Genomic DNA, 20509 nt, shown 5'->3' with positions numbered 1-20509 from the left:
TTACAATTTTTACGAATTATCTTTGAAAGACAGGGTCCTGAAAAAGGGACGTTTATTTTTTTTGCTGAGTTTACATACATTATGGAATTGGTCACCCCTTTGCTGCTATAACATTCACTCTCTGGGATTGCTTTCCACTAGATGTTGGAACATTGCTGCGGGGACTTGCTTCCATTAGTGAGGTTGGGCACTGATGCTGGGCGATTAGGCCTGGCTCGCAGTCTGGGATGAATTGGAACGCAAAGGCGTTCCTTGGTTGAGGTCAGGGCTCTGTGCAGGCCAGTCAAGTTCTTCCACACCGATCTCAACAAACCATTTCTGTATGGACCTCATTTTTGCACCCTAAATTATTGCCACAAAGTTGGAAGCACAGAATCGTCATCACTCCAGAAAACACATTTCCAGAGTGGTGCCATGGCTGCTGACCATGGAAAACAAATTCTTGAAGGTCACAAACAGTTCTTGTGCTGCCGTTGCTTCCAGAGGCAGTTTGGAACTCGGTAGTGAGTGTTACAATCGAGGACAGACAATTTTTATGCCTTTTCGGCTCTCGGTGGTCCCGTTCCGTGTGGTTGTGTGGCCTACCACTTCACGGCTGAGCTGTTGTTGCTCCTAGACATTTCCACTTCACTTCATTTCCACTTCACCTAAGAAGGGTGCCATGTTAAAAGTCAGTGAGCTCTTCAGTACAGGCCATTCTACTGCCACGGTTTGTCTGTTGATTGCATGGCTGTGAGCTAAATTTTATACACCAGTAAGCAACTAAATGGTTGAATCCACTAATTTGAAGGGGTGTCCACATACTTTTGACAATGTAGTGCATATTAATTGCTTGAAATTACATTAGGATACATTGTAAAACTGTCCTCTCCGAACACAGTTTTTGTTGCTTCATTAAAATAGTTGTTTAAGACCCTGATCAGTCTGCAAGGCTTCTTTAGTGTAAACATGAAAATAACAGGAGAAAGGTAGGACAGTATCCAGGTCATAAATAAAGATTTGTTCCTGCTGATTCTGATGTAGTAGAATAACGTGATAATTCTACAGAGAATGATGAATCTTATATAGCGACCATTGTAATAGTTGACAGTTTACACACATTGCCATTTGGCCTTTTGATAAATCTAAAATGTCTATTTCACAATGCTAAAGGGCAAAGGTGGCTTCATCCGGTTTTCTAATTCTGGATTTCTATATCTGTGATAATGAAAGCCAAGGGACTTGATGACAGTGCCTACCCAAACAGGTTAATCTCCATGACTGGACTTCTGTTTCCACATAGGGATCTGAGAGGAATGGAAATTCATAAGAGTGAAGGGTTATAGATTCACATTTTACAATCACTAGGCAAGTTGATGACCTAGCAACAACTCACATTCTTTCATTTGATATAAAGACTGCATACACATCGTCCAAAGGTGTTTTGAGTCTTGATGTGTTCACATAGTTTCCAAATATTTTCCTCACTGAAAAAGCAAGATTTTTTAAATGTAATTCATGGACCCATTGTGTGTATTTTGCTTAATTTTGATCATGCATGCATTGCTGACATTTATTTGTAGCAGCTTGTGTAAACGCATTCATCCCCGGATGGAGTTGTGTTGACATACTTTGATGAAACGTGTTCTGTATGCATATCTTCCCTGCAATTATAACAGACTGACGCTACAAAACAATTGCATTTAAAAACCTCAGACAACGAGCAGTCGATTTTGCGTCAGCCTAAATATTTTGGTGTTACATTAAGTGTCCGGCAGAGGACGAGAGTCATCTGTAAATTTCGCCCGACTGACGTCGCCACATCGTTCATGCTACAAATGTTTTTGTCGGTAGGGGGGGACATCACATTGCAAAATGTGAACTTGTCCCTTCTCCATTTCCAGAATTTGTTTAAAATTGGCTTCTTGGCGTTCATAGCCATGGTTATCAACTGTACCGCGGAAGTGGAACGTAAATCACAGAAAAAACATTATTGTGGCAGCTGCAGAGAAGTACTTGGGTGTACGAGATTTTACTGTAAAGATGTAGATGTTTTGAACAATAGTGTCTTAGCCCCATCTTGCCTGGCAGCCTGGGAGGACAAGTAGTGGAATAGTGATGATAAATCTTTTTTAGAAATTAATGTCATTTGTATGGTAAAAATGAATGACCGTTTATTGTGGCGTGTAGCGATATTGGTGTTACTCATATTGATAATACACAGGAAACGGAAACCAATTGTTACTTACAGTCTTCATGTACTGGTTAACAACATGCATAGTAAAGTTAACTATATATCTTAACTATATATCTTTCTGTCGTGACTACAACACAAAGCATATTGAAACATGGTGGCAGCGGCACTCAAACGAACCTGGATCTCATTTATGTAAAGGATGAATACATTCCAGGCAGCAGTTTGGAAAAGTTCCACGTTTACAAGCTAACGTAAACTCAAATTCAAACGAGGCTACAAAGAAAACTAATGGGACTGTGTTGACTTCAAAATCGGGGGTGTGAACTAGGTTTCTATTCAAGCGTTGATCGACGTGGTAATGGCTCTWTAGTATTGGAGAAAAGTTTAAAAAACTGACCCTCCGTTACATCTTGACGTGTCATGTCGTAACGTACAGCATGCATAAAGCAACTATTTCTGTCTTACAATCTCTCTCCACCAGGTGTAGCACTTCTCTCATCGTTTAAAAACAAGAAATGGACAGTGACGGGGTAAGGGGGGGATACCTAGTCCTTTTTTTCGTCATCATTGCATGCGATCATCATTCTCAAAGCTGCTGTTTACTTCTAAGATCACTTTAGCACCGCCCTAAAAACCCGATTCAAATTCGACACAAACCTTCAAATAGGTATGCAATGACACATTATATAAACTCTTTATAGTCTTTTATTTACATTTTAGAGGCGATAAGGTGATAAGTTGGACAGATCGAGTGAAAAAAGCAATTTTCCCACAAGACATCTGTCCTTCTCACTACCACGCATTAGTTTCGCTTCCCCACCCGCCATTTTTAAAAAGACCCGACGGGGCTCATTGCCTGCTTGAATTATGCAGAAACGGGGAGTTTTTAGGTCATGTAATCGATTTTGTTGGAAAGGGGAGAAATTGTACTTTACAATGGTATTGACATTACAGTTGATCTGGAAGTATTACGTTTTTGGGGCGCTAAAATAAGGGCAATTGCACGGACCAAGGCGATGTACRAGTTTACGTTAGTCATCGCACCGAACATCAACGCTAGCTGGCAATCGTGAGTGACTGCTAAAATCTAACTGGCTATTGGACTCAAGCAGATTTGTGAGTAGCTAACATTCCATTTTACAACTAAATCTCCATGGAAAATGCACTGAAATCTCTGGGAAAAATAGACTTTGATGATTGGAATTTAGCACTTACCTGGAAAAGATGGAAAGAGGAATTAAATTTGTACACGACTCTTACAATGGGAGAAAAACCTGATGACTACAAAGTGAAGCTAGTGTATTATCTCATTGGAGAAAAAGGCAGAGATGTGTGAGACACTCTGTGAGACACTGTGTGGGCAGTACAAAAGACAATCTCTTTGTTGAGGAAGTAATTGCAGCAATGGATGCATTTTGTGTTCCCAAGAAAAATGTAACAATTGAGAGACAATTTTTTCATGCGCAGTCAGGGCCAAGTTGAGTGTAGTGGCCACCTGCAACTTTGGAGTAATCACAGACTCTTACCAGGGACAGGATTGTGTCACACTTAAGAGAGAGCTTACTCAGAGACTGATCTCAGTTTGGAGAAATGCATACAGATTGGAAGAGCTGCAGAACTGTCCTGACAGAGAGCTAAAGTCATAAATGTGCAGGGCCCTGTAGCATTGCATGCAGTAACACAGACAGAGGGAGAGGAGACCCAGAGGGACAGAGCATTATACCATGCAGATACTGTGGACGGACACATGAGAGAAAAAATAAATCAYTCCCTGCATATGGACAAAAATGTAAGTCCTGTGGAAAAAAACAATCACTACTCGACAGTTTGCAAAAGTGCAGGGACCAGCAATGGAAAATGCATCAGCTTACTCAGAGCGGTGAGGATGATCTCTGCATCACACTAGGGCCAAAGTCAGAGAGCAACAAAATAATAAAGGAGAAAACCACAGACCCCAATGCAGCTCTCTTTGCAACCATGCTGGTCAACAAAACGTCAGTCAGATTTCAGCTAGATTGTGGTGCTAGTTGTAATGTTATCCCTGCAAACCTCCCAAAAGACAGTCACCTAGAGCCCTGCATTCAGGTATTGGTGATGTATAACAAGAGTAATCTGACGCCACTGGGGAAGTGCACACTTAAAGTGATCAATCCACGCAATAAGAAAACCTACAGAGTTGAGTTCATTGTTGTCAACAACAAAGTGCACAGGCCCATTCTAGGCAGTAAGGCCATCCAGGCAATGAAGTTGATTACTGTGCAGCATCACAATATCCTGGCCATCGAGAAAACAACAGGATCCTGGACTAAAGAGCAAATAAAGTACACTGATGTATTCCAGGGAGACTGATGCTTACCCTGCAAACTAAAGCTGGAAGTGGATGAGCAAGTGGAGCCTGTCCAGCTGCCAAAGAGAAGAGTGCCAGTAGCGCTATATAAACCACTCAAAGAGGAGCTTGTGGAGAAAAGAAGGATGATAAAAGCAGTTGAGAAAAGCACAGATTGGATTAGCAGCCTGATCGTAGTGCAGAAACCGGCTGGAAAACTAAGAGTGTGTATTGATCCAAAACCTCTCAAGGCGCTCAAGAGGAGCCATTACCCACTTCCCACTATTGAAGACGTGCTGCCAGACCTGAACAGAGCATGTGTGTTCTCTGTTTGTGATGTAAAAATGGATTTTGGCATGTGGAACTGGACACGGAATCGAGCCACGTTCTCTGCTCCGATGGGATGCTAAAGGTGGCCGCGCATACCGATGGGAATCAGTCAAACCCAGAGATCTTTCAGAGGAAGTTGAACCAGGCAATGGAAGGTCTTCCAGGAGTCCAAATCATTGCATATGACATCCTGATTGTGGGAAAAGGAGACAACAATGAAGCAGCGACTCTGGACCATGACAAGAACCTTAATGCTCCTGGACAGATGAAGGAAGCTCAATATCAAGCTGAATCCGGAGAAGCTGCAGCTCAGGCTGAAGGAAGTGCCCTACACTGGCCACCTGCTAACATCAGAGGGGTTGAAAGTGGACCCAGGAAAAGTGACAGCCATCAGACAGATGCATAGGCCTACAGATGTGCAGGGGGTGCAGCGCTTCCTGGGCATGGTAAACTACCTAGCCAAGTTCTGCAGCCTACGCCACGGAGCTCTGCGAGTCACTACGACAGCTAACACAAAAGGACTCACTATGGAAGTGGTCAGAGAGACATGATCTGGCTTTCAAGAAAATCAGGAATATTGACCCCTGTGCTGAAATACTACAACCCAACAGAGCAGATTGTACTACAGTGTGATGCTTMAAAATGTGAGTTAGGAGCAGCCTGGATGCAGGGTGACAAATTATCACGGTTATCAGTATTATCGTGGTATTGTTAAAATGTGCTGGACATGTCTAAAAGGTACTGATAAACACACTGAAATCATTTCACCAAGTTTTATATTGAAAAACAACAAACGAATAAAATTAGCAGCACTATGCACTTTTTGTGTGCATAAACATTAAAATAATAACATTAACATTAAAGATGGCACCATGTGGCCATGAGAGGTAAAAGTTCCCCTGGTGCAGGTTTAAATGAACACAACCTTAAGTAAGCAAATCAAATGTGCATATAAAAGCAACACAAGTAAAGCAATGTACAATTAATAACAATACAACCATATGTAAACACATCCAATGTGCAGGTGTTGACATTAAAATAACAACACAAAATATGTAAACCAATCAATTGAACAGCACTGATTGTATGTCCGTTCTCTCCTTCATAAAGAAATAAGGTTCTGCTGGCCTAACATCCTGTATGTATGCATCTTCGTTCACTTGAGATTGAAATTTGAAAATGTCAGCAAATTTACTTTGTCCGGTTTAAGTAGTGATCTGCGAGGGTAGACAATGTGCCCGCTGGCACTGAACACTCTGGTGGCATGCTGGTTGCTGGGATGTACAAAAGCTTCCTGGCAAGGTGAGGCAGCTCTGATGCCTCACCTCCACCACACCAGTGGATCCTCTTCTGCTGGAATGGGTGGCAGAGACAGGTAGACCTTGATCTCTTCTTTCACTCTGTCTTCTGGGGTGGTCAGAATCTGACCCTCTTCACCTCTCTGCTGATTGTTGAGGTAATCTTTCTCAGCAACCCAGCCAGGCCTTTCCCCTCCGATGCCGCTATGGGGGTGGTGGAGGTGCTGCTGGTGCTTTGTGGTTCATCCCTGACTTGTGTAGCTGTCAGCTTCGAGGCTTCCTGGGCACAGCTGTCAGTGTCAACTTTTGCAGCCTCAGGCTCATCTAAAAAGCTCCTTTTGAAGCGGGGGTCAATGAAACAAGCCATGTGCATGACTCTCTTTGCCTTCTCTGTGTATCTGTTGTTAAGGTCTTCTCTGTGTATCTGTTGTTAAGGTCTTCTCTGTGTATCTGTTGTTAAGGTCTTCTCTGTGTATCTGTTGTTAAGGTCTTCTCTCATTACTCTTTTTATCTCCTTGGTCAGGGATGGCTCTGTATCCTTTTCCACCAGAACATCACGGGTGATGTGGTGCAGGACAGGCTTGATGGCTGACAGTGTCACTCGTGTCTGAGGCAAGTGCATCTGTAAACTTGCTCAGAGGTTCAAGGATCTGGCACAGTTGCTCCATGACACTTATATCGGCATTCTTGGGCATCAGATGCCATGTTCCTCTTTCTCCAGCCAGTGTCGCACAGACAGGCTGCTGTTGGCTGAGGAAACGCTCAAGCATCTTGTGTGTAGATCCCCATCGGGTCACCACATCATGGATCAGAGCCTTCTGTGGCATGTTGAGGGCAGATTTCTTTTCTCTGTGCTCTCCTTCTCTTCCAGCTCCGTGAGAAGCCTTGGACCAGATGACAGCAGGCCTTGACTGCTGTGTCAACTCTCTGAATTTTCAGAGCCTTTGAGATGTCCAAGTTCAAATTACGGCCAAAGCACCCAAGCCACAGATCTGGGAACTCTTCAAAAGCCTTGATCATGTTTGTTGCGTTGTCTGTGGTTATGCAGACCAGGTCTTTCTTGTTGATCCCCCACTCTTCCAGCATATTCTCAAAAACCTCTCTGTTGAGAGCTGAGTGATCTTCTGGGAAGAACTGAGTTTCCAGGCAGTTTGATTCCAGTAGCCAGTCTGGGGTGAGGTAATGGATAGTGAAGCTGATGTAGGGTTGACCACCCCCGCTTTCACTGGTCCAGAGGTCAGTAGTTGCAGCAAACTATGTGCCTTTGAGCCAAACTTTTTCCAACATCAGCTTTAACCTGGTTGTACAGGTTTGGGATTTCAGTCTTGTAAAATAATGTTGGTGATGGCACTTTGTAGTGAGGCACGGCAACCTTCATCAGCCTCAGAAAGTCTGGCCTCTCAACAATTTGAAATGGCATCATGTCCTTTGCAATGTATTATGAAAGGGCTGCAGTGAGGTCTTGAGCATTTTTTTGATGTGGGTGCATAAGCAGCCTGCCTTTTTTAAATGCTTACTTGAGTGTCTGTGTCACAACTGTAGATGAGGAGGGACCAGTAGCATCACTGGGTTTGCCTGCTGCTCGCCCACTCTGTAAACAAGGGAACAGCAAATGTATTATTATTATTGGTGTTACATTATAATAATTATTATTCACACACACACACACACACACACACACACACACACACACACACACACGGTCTATCTTCTGTGTTGCATTTGAGTATATGCAATGACCCCATGCACAATTTACATAAATACAAATGAGTCTTAAGAAGACTGATAGTAATTGCAATGAGCCCAACAATTTATATAAATACAGGAGTCTTGTATAGGACTCTATAGTGTTTCTCCTGTTGGAACACTTTTACAACCAAGTAGACGACTACCGGATTTTAAATGAACAAAATATGTTGGTCGGGTGACTAAACTAGATGGCGTGTTATCGTGTGCAATGGGCAAATAGAGTCTGCAGTCACACAACGCATACAGCAGCAGAACAACATGTAGTGTTTTTACAAGAGTAGGTAACACTGAAAGCTTCAGTTTACATTATTGACAAGCTATTAGCAAGTTAGACAGACAAACCATGACATTTTCCCCCATTCCGAAGTCCCCACATCATGCATTGAGCTAAAAGTTAACTTACCTTGCATTCGCTAAAAAGTTGTGGGTGGTGGTCACGAAGATGACTCAAGAGATTTGAAGTGTTGCCCCCTTTGGTCCTCTTAGAGGGCTGAAAAATCTCCCGAGCAATGTCGCTGCCTTCCCCCATGTTTTCACACAAAACAAACCCCACATTGCATGCTGCGCCTGCGTCAGACTGTTGCTAACTTTGGTTGATGCTGGACAGTATTTACCTTGAGTTTTTCAATCCGTGGTAATCAAACACGGTTTTAATGATAATAAACATTTGAAACGGTAATAGGCAATGAAGACTACCCTATGGCAAGGCACTACAAGTCCTTACACCATGGCAACCCTGCCTCCCTACAAGCTATGGGTATTGATCATGTTCCGGCCTCTATTAGAAAAGGGGACCGTCTTAAACAGTTAAACCAAAGGGAACGTTTTTGGATTTACAAACTACAGGCCACTAAATACCCTGGTTTAAATTAAGATATGGATTTCTCACCCTTCCTGTAGGGTCGTSATAGGTCCATTTGCTGTCATCTAGTGGACATTTTGCTCAATTGCCCTCAGCTATGTTTAGACTGTTGTTGTTCATGTTTTGCTGGGTTCTAGTGTACTATGGAATATATTGCTTTCTTATTCTTGACACTTCTCCCAGTCATATTTAAGGTTAGAACTACCTTTCTAAGTGTTCTGATACTTCTAGCTTGGAGTTGTATTTTTATGATAACATAGCGACAGTATTTCACCTTTTAATGTGTATAGTATTGCTTACTAGGTGTGTCTAATCAATTTTGTAACCACTCCCTTTTCCAATTAGGGCTAATTGGAAAAGCTGTTTAAAAGAGGACATTGTACTCTTTTTTTGTACTCCCTGACGAAGGCCATGTAGCCGAAACGCGTCGGTATTAAAAAAAACTTTTTCTATTGAACATGCCATACTAATAAAGGCATTTTAATTAATTATATGAAGAGTGCCTTGGTCCTCCTTTCTTTTTGATGACCAATTTACCCCTTTTTCCAAAGAGCACCTTCTATCTACCAAAATGTACTATTGTGTACCTTAGTAGCGCTTCCCTTCCTCCTCTTTCTACTAGGTAATACTAACTGTCGGGAATTTTACCGTGGTTTATCGTGAAACCGGTAACCGTTTAATCCCTACTCCAAAACTACGAGGTCAGTCTCCGACACGTTCCTGGAAAACATGTGGTGCTGGCCGACACCCTGAGCAGGGCGTACCTAACAGAACAAGAAAACAGAGGCCCTGTGGAGGTCGAAGTGGAATCAATCAATATGATACACTACCTCCCTGTGTCAAGCGAGAGACTAAAGGCCATCCAGAGAGCCACTGAGCTGGACCGGGAGCTCCAGACACTGAAAAATGTGATCCTGCAGGGGTGGCCTGAAGTGAAAGAACATGTACCCTTGGAAGTAGCCATATATTTTCACAACAGAGATGAGCTGAGTGTGCAAAATGGAGTTATCTTCAGAGGTGAGCGAATCCTCGGGTCCTCGGGTCAGATAATGCAAAGAATCCATTCCTCACACATAGGAATCGAGGGATGTCTGAGAAGAGTTTGCGAGTGTGTCTACTGGCCAGGCATGAATGCACAGCTGAGAACATACATGGAACAATGTAGCACCTGCACTGCATGTGGTGTGAAGCAGCAGATAGAGATGCTGAGGCCACACGAAGCACCAAAGTGTCTCAGGGAAAAAAATAGGGATTGACCTGTTTCAGTTCAACGACAGAGACTACATAGTCACAGTTGATTACATTTCAAACTTCTGGGAAGTGGAGAACACACCATTTGGAGAACACAGAGTCGAAAACGTTAATTCGAAAAATAAAGACACACTTTGCACGCTACGGGATACCTGACATCCTGTACTCAGACAATGGTCCCCAGTACTCTTCAGACGAGTTCCGAAGTTTCAGCAAGGCTTTAAACGCAAAACATTGTCTCTAGGATACCCGCAAAGTAATGGGAAAGTAGAATCGGCAGTGAAAACAGCCAAAATACTAATGGCAAAAGCAAAGAGAGTAGGTCCTGACCCATACCTGGCCATGCTGGATTACAGAAATACCCTTCACAAGGAACATACAGCAGCCCTGCAATGGTGCTCATGGGAAGATGTATAAAGACACTACTGCTAATGAGTGAAAACCTGCTGAGTGAAAACCGGTGATGACAAACTGTCAGCAGGAGAAGTTCAACGAAAGACCGTAGAGACAGGCAAAGTACTATGATACCTCCGATAAGGATCTCACAGAGCTGCAACGAGATGACAGGGTGAGAGTTCAGCCACTCACAGGACAGAAACAGAGGTGGCAGAGGGCCACAGTAGTCAGACCCGTGGAGCAAAGGTCCTACGAGGTGAAGACAGAACAGGGACAAGTCTTCAGGAGGTACAGGAGACACCTGAGGAAGAGCAGAGAAATAGCAGAGAAATAGACAAGGATTTCCCCACKGTTGAGGAGCCTGGCACAGAGCCAGTAAACAGAGCACCAGCTGATGCCCAGCAGGGTACGGAACACAAGCTAGAGGTGGACGCTGCACATCAACAAGAAGATCCAAACATCTCAGGTCAAGCACCTCCTGATGTAATCAACACTCCCCACACAAGGCCTGGTAGGGCCATCCGAAGACYTATACACCTGAAAGACACTGTGTGAATGTACATTTTAAAATAACAATGTAATGAACAATCAGAGAGATTACACACAAATTCAGTTCACATTTAAGTTTATTACAGACATGGACTACAAGCCAAAGTTGGGTGGAGTCTGCCTTTGTTAAAAAAAAAAAAGAACATTTAGAAATATTGATGTTACACAGGAAACGGAAACCAATTGTTACTTAATGTCTTCATGTACATGATGTGCTGGTTAACAACATGCATAGTAAAGTTTGCTTAACTATATATCTCTGTCTCGTGACCACAACACAAAGCATATTGAAACAACATGAACACAACCAGTCATGATATTTTCATCAAATAAATCACTTCAAATAGTAGGCTACCTGTACATGTTTGTCCACTCCAAAATAATTCCAGCATCCAAACTGCATGTATTTTGGCGCCATTTGATGAATGGAAAAAGACATCTGTTACAAAACACCATAAAGTGTTCCTAATGGYATTCAGTGATTGTCATTGATTAGGCCTACATTAATTGATGCGTCTTGCTGACAAATCTACCTTTTTATAGCTTGAAAAGTAAGGACACAGCTGAAATGGGGCTGAAAATGTCCTGGGAAAACGGGATGGTCACCCTAACACATATGATACATTTACTAGATTAGGCTGCAATGTGTATTACCAATAATGTAGGCCTATGCCATTGCAAAATCGAATGCTTCTAACCCAACGTTAAAACCACCTCTAACAGAAAGAGTCACCTTATAGGCCTACTGTCATTAACTATAGCCTACTTGTTGGATGGATTGGATGCGTATTGGTGTCTAGCATGTCGGCTAGTTGTCGAGTGATATTGTCGACCATAATCAGGTGATCCAGGAAAGACCAAATATTGATAGAAAATAAAGCTAAATAAATGGTCTACTACCCTCAAACTCAACTCTGGACCTGGAAGTCAGTTTCACTGCATTTTGTCATTGTTCCACTCTAATCAGGCACTAATTTAGACCTTTGACACCCATAGCCGTGGGAAGTAGGGGTGCTGAGAGTGCTGTAGCAAAAAAGTAATGCACTGGGCCTTTACTAGTCCTGTATTATCAGACTGATATAGCCATCTGTAACGCAGGCAATTTGTTTTCTTCATTCGGGTAAATCAAGTCTGAAATTTAAATGTGGAAATTCCAAAAACATTAATTCAAGGCTTTTTTAAAASTCATACACTACAAGTTTGCATTTCCTGATTCGCAGGAAAATTATGCGCAACAAAAGAGTGATCCTACATCTGCACAACGCTGTTTTTATTCAACTGTTTTAGAAATCATTAAAAACGCTTCTCCACTTCGACTCGCACTCTCCCTTATTTCAATTTATGCTCTGATGTGCCGCGCAAGTAGTAGGCTACAACAACTGACCTCTGACCAGTGTTATCATATAGCCTAGATACAACAACGGACCTCTGACCAGTGTTATCATATAGCCTAGATACAACAACTAACCTCTGACCAGTGTTATCATATAGCCTAGATACAACAACTGACCTCTGACCAGTGTTATCATATAGCCTAGATACAACAACGGACCTCTGACCAGTGTTATCATATAGCCTAGCTTGAGACTTGAGTTTTGAAATATAAGGGTCTCTACGTTATTTATAATAAAGGGTAGGCCTACATGGAGAAAATCAGACCTCTCTTATATATGAAAAGAGACAAATGAGTGAAACAATTTATTTCCATTTAATGTAAATAGCCTACCATTTTTAGGAATTTAAATGAATTGGAAATGTATATTTTCTGTGCTTCTCCACCCATTCACTATACTTAGGCCCTAGAGGCTACTGATCATTTAATTGCTATCACAGAATAAATTGTAGGGACACTTGATCTCCAGCGCCCAGCAGAGAATTACACTAAGCTTGCAATTTGATTTCGTAAAGTGATCTCGTCTAAGAAAAGGTTGGTGACCAATGTTCTAGCCTATATARGCTATGGCTGCCTATTGTGAATATTACTGTTATTTTTATTTTTTATTTTATGTTTTATTTCACCTTTATTTAACCAGGTAGGCCAGTTGAGAACAAGTTCTCATTTACAACTGCGACCTGGCCAAGATAAAGCAAAGCAGTGCGACACAAACAACAACACAGAGTTACACATRAAATGAACAAACATACAGTCAATAATACAATAGAAAAAGTCAATATACAGTGTGTGCAAATGAAGTAAGATTAGGGAAGTAAGGCAATAAATAGGCCATAGTGGTGAAATAATGACAATTTAGCAATTAAACACTGGAGTGATAGATGTGCAGAAGATGAATGTGCAAGTAGAGATACTGGGGTGCAAAGGAGCAATATAGGAGCATATATTTAACAATATGGGCATGAGGTAGTTGGGTGAGCTATTCACAGATGGGCTATGTACAGGTGCAATGATCTGTAAGCTGCTCTGACAGCTGATGCTTAAAGTTAGTGAGGGAGATATAAGTCTCCAGTTTCAGTGATTTTTGCAATTTGTTCCAGTCATTGGTAGCAGAGAACTGAAAGGAAAGGCAGCCAAAGGAGGATTTGGCTTTGGGGATGACCAGTGAAATATATCTGCTGGAGYGCGTGCTAYGGGTGGGTGCTGCTATGGTGACCAGTGAGCTGAGATAAGACGGGGCTTTACCTAGAAAATACTTATAGATGACCTGGAGCCAGTGAGTTTGGCGCCGAATATGAAGCGAGGGCCAGCCAACGAGAGCATACAGGTTGCAGTGGTGGGTAGTATATGGGTCTTTGGTGACAAAACGGATGGCACTGTGATAGACTGCATCCAATTTCCTGAGTAGAGTGTTGGAGGCTATTTTGTAAATGACATTGCCGAAGTCAAGGATCGGTAGTATAGTCAGTTTTACGAGGGTATGTTTGGCAGCATGAGTGAAGGATGTTTTGTTGTGAAATAGGAAGCCGATTCTAGATTTAATTTTGGATTGGAAATGCTTAATGTGAGTCTGGAAGCAGAGTTTACAGTCTAACCAGACACCTAGGTATTTGTAGTTCTCCACGTATTCTAAGTCAGAGCCGTCCAGAGTAGTGATGCTGGACGGGCGAGCAGGTGCGGTCAGTGATCGGTTGAATAGCATGCATTTAGTTTTACTTGCATTTAAGAGCAGTTGGAGGCCACGGAAGGAGAGTTGTATGGCATTGAAGCTCGTCTGGAGGTTTGTTAACACAGTGTCCAAAGAAGGGTCAGATGTATACAGAATGGTGTCTGCGTAGAGGTGGATCAGAGAATCACCAGCAGCAAGAGCGAMRKCATTGATRTATACAGAGAAAAGAGTCGGCCCGAGAGTTGAACCCTGTGGCACTCACATAGAGACTGCCAGTGGTCCGGACAACAGGCCCTCCGATTTGACACACTGAACTGTGTCTGAGAAGTAGTTGGTGAACCAAGCGAGGCAGTCATTTGAGAAACCAAGGCTGTTGAGTCTGCCGATAAGAATGCGGTGATTGACAGTCGAAAGCCTTGGCCAGGTCGATGCACAGTATTGCCTTTTATTGGGGCATTATGTTTTAGTATCATAGTCTATTAATTATAGACCTATAGTTTATTATGTGTAGGTCTATGAGAGTCGCATGTTGAATGCAAGAGTCATGGATTTACGTAGGCCTACAAGACTATTTGGTCTGTAATGCGAAATTACATGTTAGATGGTTTGTTGTGTGTGTGATTGATTACAGTAGGGTATAGGGTAGGCTATGATAATTTAATAATGATTTGAGTGCACATTTTGGCACGCCTACATTTTTGCTGGCCCTGTCATCAACGGATGTCTGCCTACACCACTGACCCATACGGACACAAGTAAGTCAGCCTGTCTGTCAGTCCATTGTAGCTGGAACAATGTTGAAACCGCAAAAATACTCTTAAAAGTCATGTTGTAATCCTTCATGTTCTATTGTAGCCTATAGGTTGCCTTCAGGGGTCATATTCCCCTTTAATCAAATCATTATGATGCAAAACCAGGATGTCCTGGGAAATGGAGTTTGAGTAAATAATGCAATATGTTAATGATGATTGCCAATGTCGGTCTGCATGTTCACACCATACAGAGATCTTTAATCAGACTACAGAGAATGAAATGCAGACTGAGTGTGAGAGAGAGACAATAGAGAAAGCCCTTTGAAATAAAATAAAATTGAATTGAGAGCGAGAGAGGGGGGAGGTTGAGAAAGAGAGATAAAAAAACAAGACAGAGTGAACGAGAGAGASCTCTGCATTATTTCGTTGTTGGGGGTCTGGAGGGGAGTGGAGAAAACAGCTGCAGGCAAAAGGAACCCCACATGACTGTGATGAGCATGGTACCAAGTCAAGCAACTCCAAAGCCTGCCAGAGTCTTACAGGAAAATTGTATTCATCCCAGGCTTATAGTTGGAGCAGGGACRCGATTCTGTCAACAAAGCACTATTGATTTCTATGCCCAGAAAAGTGTTCATTTCATAAACAATAACTAAGACGAAAAATATTAAAAATCTATTTTTCCAGACCAAAACAAATGATGATAACGAAACCGAATGAAAAAAACGTTTACTGTAACAAATTAGTTTTAATTTTAGTTGAAGAAAATGTGATGAGAATTCCAAGTGAGACTAATGGACATTTAATTTGACACGAAGCTCCTTTTCATCTGCTTTGTACAATCATAAGCAAGCATGGCTTTTGCAGAATATGTAATACAATCCTCTAATTGGAAGAATGAATGTCTTTCAGTTGTGCAGTCTGATTGAGCTGATCTGCCTGGCTCTCCCACACACCTCCTGGGCAGTCACTTCAGTCACTCTTCAGTCTTTTAAACGGATGCCCAGCCAGCAAGCAAAGACATTTACATTGTAACTAACCTCAACTAGAAACAATAATGTTTACTTTCTCTTACTTCATGTAGGCAATTTTTTCTTTGATCAAATGCGAGTCCAGTAGTTTTTTCTGATTGGAAATATTAATGCTATTTGTTGAATATTAGGAGTACAGTATTAATTCTGGAATTGTTGTAAAGCTCAGATTCTCCCCTTTTCAAGGGAAGCCCTGTCATAGGCGCGGGAAGTATGGGTGCTGAGGGTGCTGCAGCACCCACTGAAAAATATTTTTTWAAATTCTCTCACCAACGTAGTGCGCTGGGCCTTTACTAATCCTGTATTAGTGGAACTACATAGCCGTCTGTAGCATGAGCATTAGTATGACAAATTTTTACCCCTTTTACATTTTTCTTCCGTTTTCACCTTTCTTTTCCGCTCCCCTGTTTGGATAGTAGCCTCACACTCCAGTATTGTAGGTGGCGGTCTATGCACCTCTTAGTTGGATGCGATCCGCTAAAACAATTTAAAGAAGTCCAGGGGACAAATTAGGTGTTTTAGAGTGRAACGATCCAAAGAATTGGTTGCATTTCCATGACAATATTTAACAACTTCCCACTGAAGCCACGGAAATAAGATTCATCGAAAAAACAACAACACATGGCTCTAGAGGTAGCCCTCTCTGAGCTCTGTTACAGGTCTGTGGATGTCATCATTCCAATATATGTGAGAGAGAGACAATTTTTACTTTGCAGCTTGGCGATACAGTGTGAACTCACTACCATGTAGGCCTACATTCTCAGAGTCTCCCCGAGCATCAGATAATTCTCTCTCTCTCTCTCTCTCTCTCTCATGCATAGACATCATTATCTCCCTCCTGTTCCCAGAGAGTACCCTATAAACTAAATCCCTCCTTATTTGTAGAATAAGCATCTCTGCCCTGCTATCATAAACTGAGTATGACTCAACAGCATCCATTCTTCAGATGCTTCCTTCTTCTGCTGCCCTGGGTGCAAAGTAGGCCAGCTCGTTGTTAGGGCCGACATAGACTTGTTTTGTTTTGTTCTCAGCTCACTCAAAAAGCCGGTAGGTACTTTGCTCAGTAAGCATTAAAAAGTGGGCTCCTCACTGTTCCTGCTCCAAGCAAAAGCTGCTATTGTTAGTCTCATAGATTTTTATTTGGGCTCTCACTGCTTGCAGTGCACCGTGTTTTCACTCTCATATAAGGATTTTTCTTTGTGTTTGCCTTTATCATTGTGGGTAAAGATTGTATTTCCCATTAGTTTATAAAAAAAAAATCCCACCTAAGTTTGACATACTGTAGGTGTTTGTTTATCACAGTTTGTAAGCCTTGTAGAATCAGCTCTTTCCATCAGGGGTGGTGTCACGACTTCCGCCGAAGTTGGTCCTCCTTGTTCGGCGGTGTTCGGCGGTCGACGTCACCGACCTTCTAGCCATCGCTGATCCATTTTTCATTTTCCATTGGTTTTGTTTTGTCTTCCTTCACACTTGGTTCCAATCCCATCAATTACATGTTGTGTATTTAACCCTGTTTCCCCTCATGTCCTTGTCGGAGATTGTTTGATTGTATGTTTTGTGCAAGTCATGTGTCGGTGTGCGACGGGTTTTGTACCCACTTTTATATTTTTTGTATATTTTGGTTTTTGGAGTGCGCCTGACTTCCTGCCACCAACACGCACCCATTACAGGTGGTTAAAACAACATACTCAGGTGGGGTCCTTGCTCTGTAGAATGTATTCAGCCTAGAAGGCCTTCAGAATTCCATGGGTTCTTAATCAAAGGCAACCTCCTCAAGGGGAAGAAATACCATGTTTCACCTAAATGACTTACTTTGTCTTTTTGTGGGGTGTGAAGGAGGGGACTGGACAGGAGAGGACAGGAGAGGACAGGAGAGGACAGAGATGAGCAGGAGAGACAGTTTCTAACTTTTTTATCCCCCTCATCCTGACTGTCTTTTTCTCCTCTCGAATAGCTGCAGATTTTTAATCAAAAAATTTTACTCCAGATTCCACAGTCAGAACAGGCTGTCAAGAGAACCACAGACAGAATAAGAACAGGCTGTTCAGAGAACCACGGACAGAATAAGAACAGGCTGTTCAGAGAACCACGGACAGAATAAGAACAGGCTGTTCAGAGAACCACAGACAGAATAAAACAGGCTGTTCAGAGAACCACAGACAGAATAAGAACAGGCTGTTCAGAGAACCACGGACAGAATAAGAACAGGCTGTTCAGAGAACCACGGACAGAATAAGAACAGGCTGTTCAGAGAACCACAGATAGGCACTGGATAACAATGGAGCTTCCACTCAGTTTAAATGATCTTTCTCTCTCTCCTTCTATCTGGTTGCTGAATGATCCTACTTCATACAACCACTACTAATCCTCTTCAGCACGTCTTCCTATTCTCTGCCACACTGGTTGTATGATATTGAGATTAATCTACAAGCCGGTGATGCCCAAGCCAGTAAACTTGAAGTGGTTGGCATATTCAGGACACCACTCAAGTCTTGATCACTGCAGCAGTGGCAATACATAGACTTTGGCGCATTGTCTCAAGTGGTTCAGCCAGGGCCGAACGCCACCACTCTGCCAGCTCCTTCAGGACTGTGTGTGGGTGCAGGACCAGCTCTCTAATCAGCTCTCTTTTCTTTGGGTTCCTAGAGAAATATAAGTGAGAGGGAGAAGACAGGTTGTCGTCTTTGGATGCTGCGGTGCTGTGTCAGGGTCACCTAGGTTGCCTCCCTCAGTAGAGCTGCGTTTATCCCCCGTGCGCRTGTTCTTGTGTGTGATTTTTATCCCTGCTCTGTGGCCATCTATCCCCCCGGCAGTCACTCCTAATTGGTTGCTCCTCTGAAGTGCCAGTGCCGTTATCTTTCAATATCACAGAACGGTTCATTAGAGAGAGGTAACATCTCGGCAAGGATGAACTTTCCCCATATTTCTTAGATTAGATTAAAACATATGACTGGACTGGTTCTGGCATGGGTGTTGATATAGTATACAGAATATTGTTATAGTTGTAACATTACATAGAAGTAGTAATATGGTTACTTATAGGGTTTTTCTATAGGCCTATTAGTGTCTGATATAGTGTATGGTTAGTACAGTGTGCAGGGCAGTGTTTCCCAAACTCGGTCCTCGGGACCCCAAAGGGGTGCACGTTTTGGTTTTTGCCCTAACACTACACACCTGATTCAAATGATCAAAATTTGATGATTASTTGATTACTTGAAGCGAAAAGAGCACCCCTTGGGGTCCCGAGGACCAAGTTTGGGAAAGGCTGGTGTAGTATATGGTATTGTGTTAGTGTTGTCTTATATTAGGGTCTGGTAAAGTGTAGGCCGGTTCGCTCAAAGACATCAATTATGTTGAGTAATTTTGTACTAACAGCATTCACAATGTTTTCTTGTTGGATCAGAGATGAGTTCTTAGGCTCTGTTGCTTTGTGTGTGTAAAATAAAACCATGGGGAGACGAGCCATTTATTGTTGGATTAGGATTTAGGATTTTATTAGGATCCCCATTAGCTGTTGTGAAAGCAGCAGCTACTCTTCCTRGAGTCCACAAACAACATGAAACATGACATAATACAGAACAATAACAGACAATAACAGCTCAAGGACAGAGCTACATACATTTAAAATGTATATATAAATACAAAAGGTTCTGTACTGACAAAACACTGAGAAGACAGAGATACATATACACTCTTAGGGAAAAAAGGTGCTATCTAGAATCTAAAAGGGTTCTTCGGCTGTCCCCATAGGAGAACCCTTTTGGTTCCAGGTAATACCCCTTTGGGTTCAACGTAGAACCTTTTCCACAGCTTGTTTCATTTGAACAGACACCCACCCGCTGGTTTCATCTGAAGTTTCAGAGTTCATCTTCCTCATCCATTGTTGTTGCTCTTTAAGCCGACGAGGGCAGCCGCGGCGGCACAGCTAAACATTTGTGTCTGTTTAATGAATATATATTGTAAATAAACATACAAAACAGGTGGACGGTGGATTAGGAGTGCCTGGCTGCTTTGGGTTGCTTAAGCTGCTTAAACGAAGAGCTCTCTCTCTCTAGAAATGCTTGCATGGTAGGCTATAATATGTATCACAAGTAAATACTAACCCTCTCTTTTTGCATCTTGGTACTTTTCCTCTCTGCTACTGCAATGTGAACCTTTTAATTCTTCGACCTCTGTGGAAGAGACCCAATGCTTCCCATTGCATTTCACACATTATTTGGTGAGGTTTTCTGTAAAGCTGGATGCTGTTTTTGATGTTTTGTTGCTCAGATGTTTGTTTACATGTCACATATGAGAAACACTTATTTCACAGAAGATTTAATTTCTCTTAGAGATATTTAGTGAGGTCACAGACTAGGTTTGAATGCACGCACTCTTGCCTCCCCACCCTTCAGACTTAAACTTTTAGCAGCATCTTTCTTTAGAGGGTAAATTGAATGAAACCACAGCCAAGTAAATGAGCCATAGATCTGAACTCTGCTTGGTACAGCAAAAAAGTGTGTACTAGTCAATTAAACTCCAATTACTCTAGCCAAATAGATTTCGGTTCAATTGACGGCACATTATGTGACCAACGTGCTGATCATTTGGKCATGGTTTGCCCTTTTCCCACTCAAAGTTACCAAGAATAAAAGGGAGACAAGTTGGTATAGCACTGCAATAGCCCGTTCCATTAGAACTAGGTCCGTGTACTTTGTACTTTGTGTAGTACTTTGTGTAGACCAAAAGGG

The sequence above is a fragment of the Salvelinus sp. IW2-2015 genome, linkage group LG30, assembly GCF_002910315.2.
Source record: "Salvelinus sp. IW2-2015 linkage group LG30, ASM291031v2, whole genome shotgun sequence".
Taxonomy (NCBI): Eukaryota; Metazoa; Chordata; class Actinopteri; order Salmoniformes; family Salmonidae; genus Salvelinus; species Salvelinus sp. IW2-2015.
The sequence above is the reverse complement of the archived record's forward strand: the minus strand, read 5'-3'. Positions refer to the sequence as shown.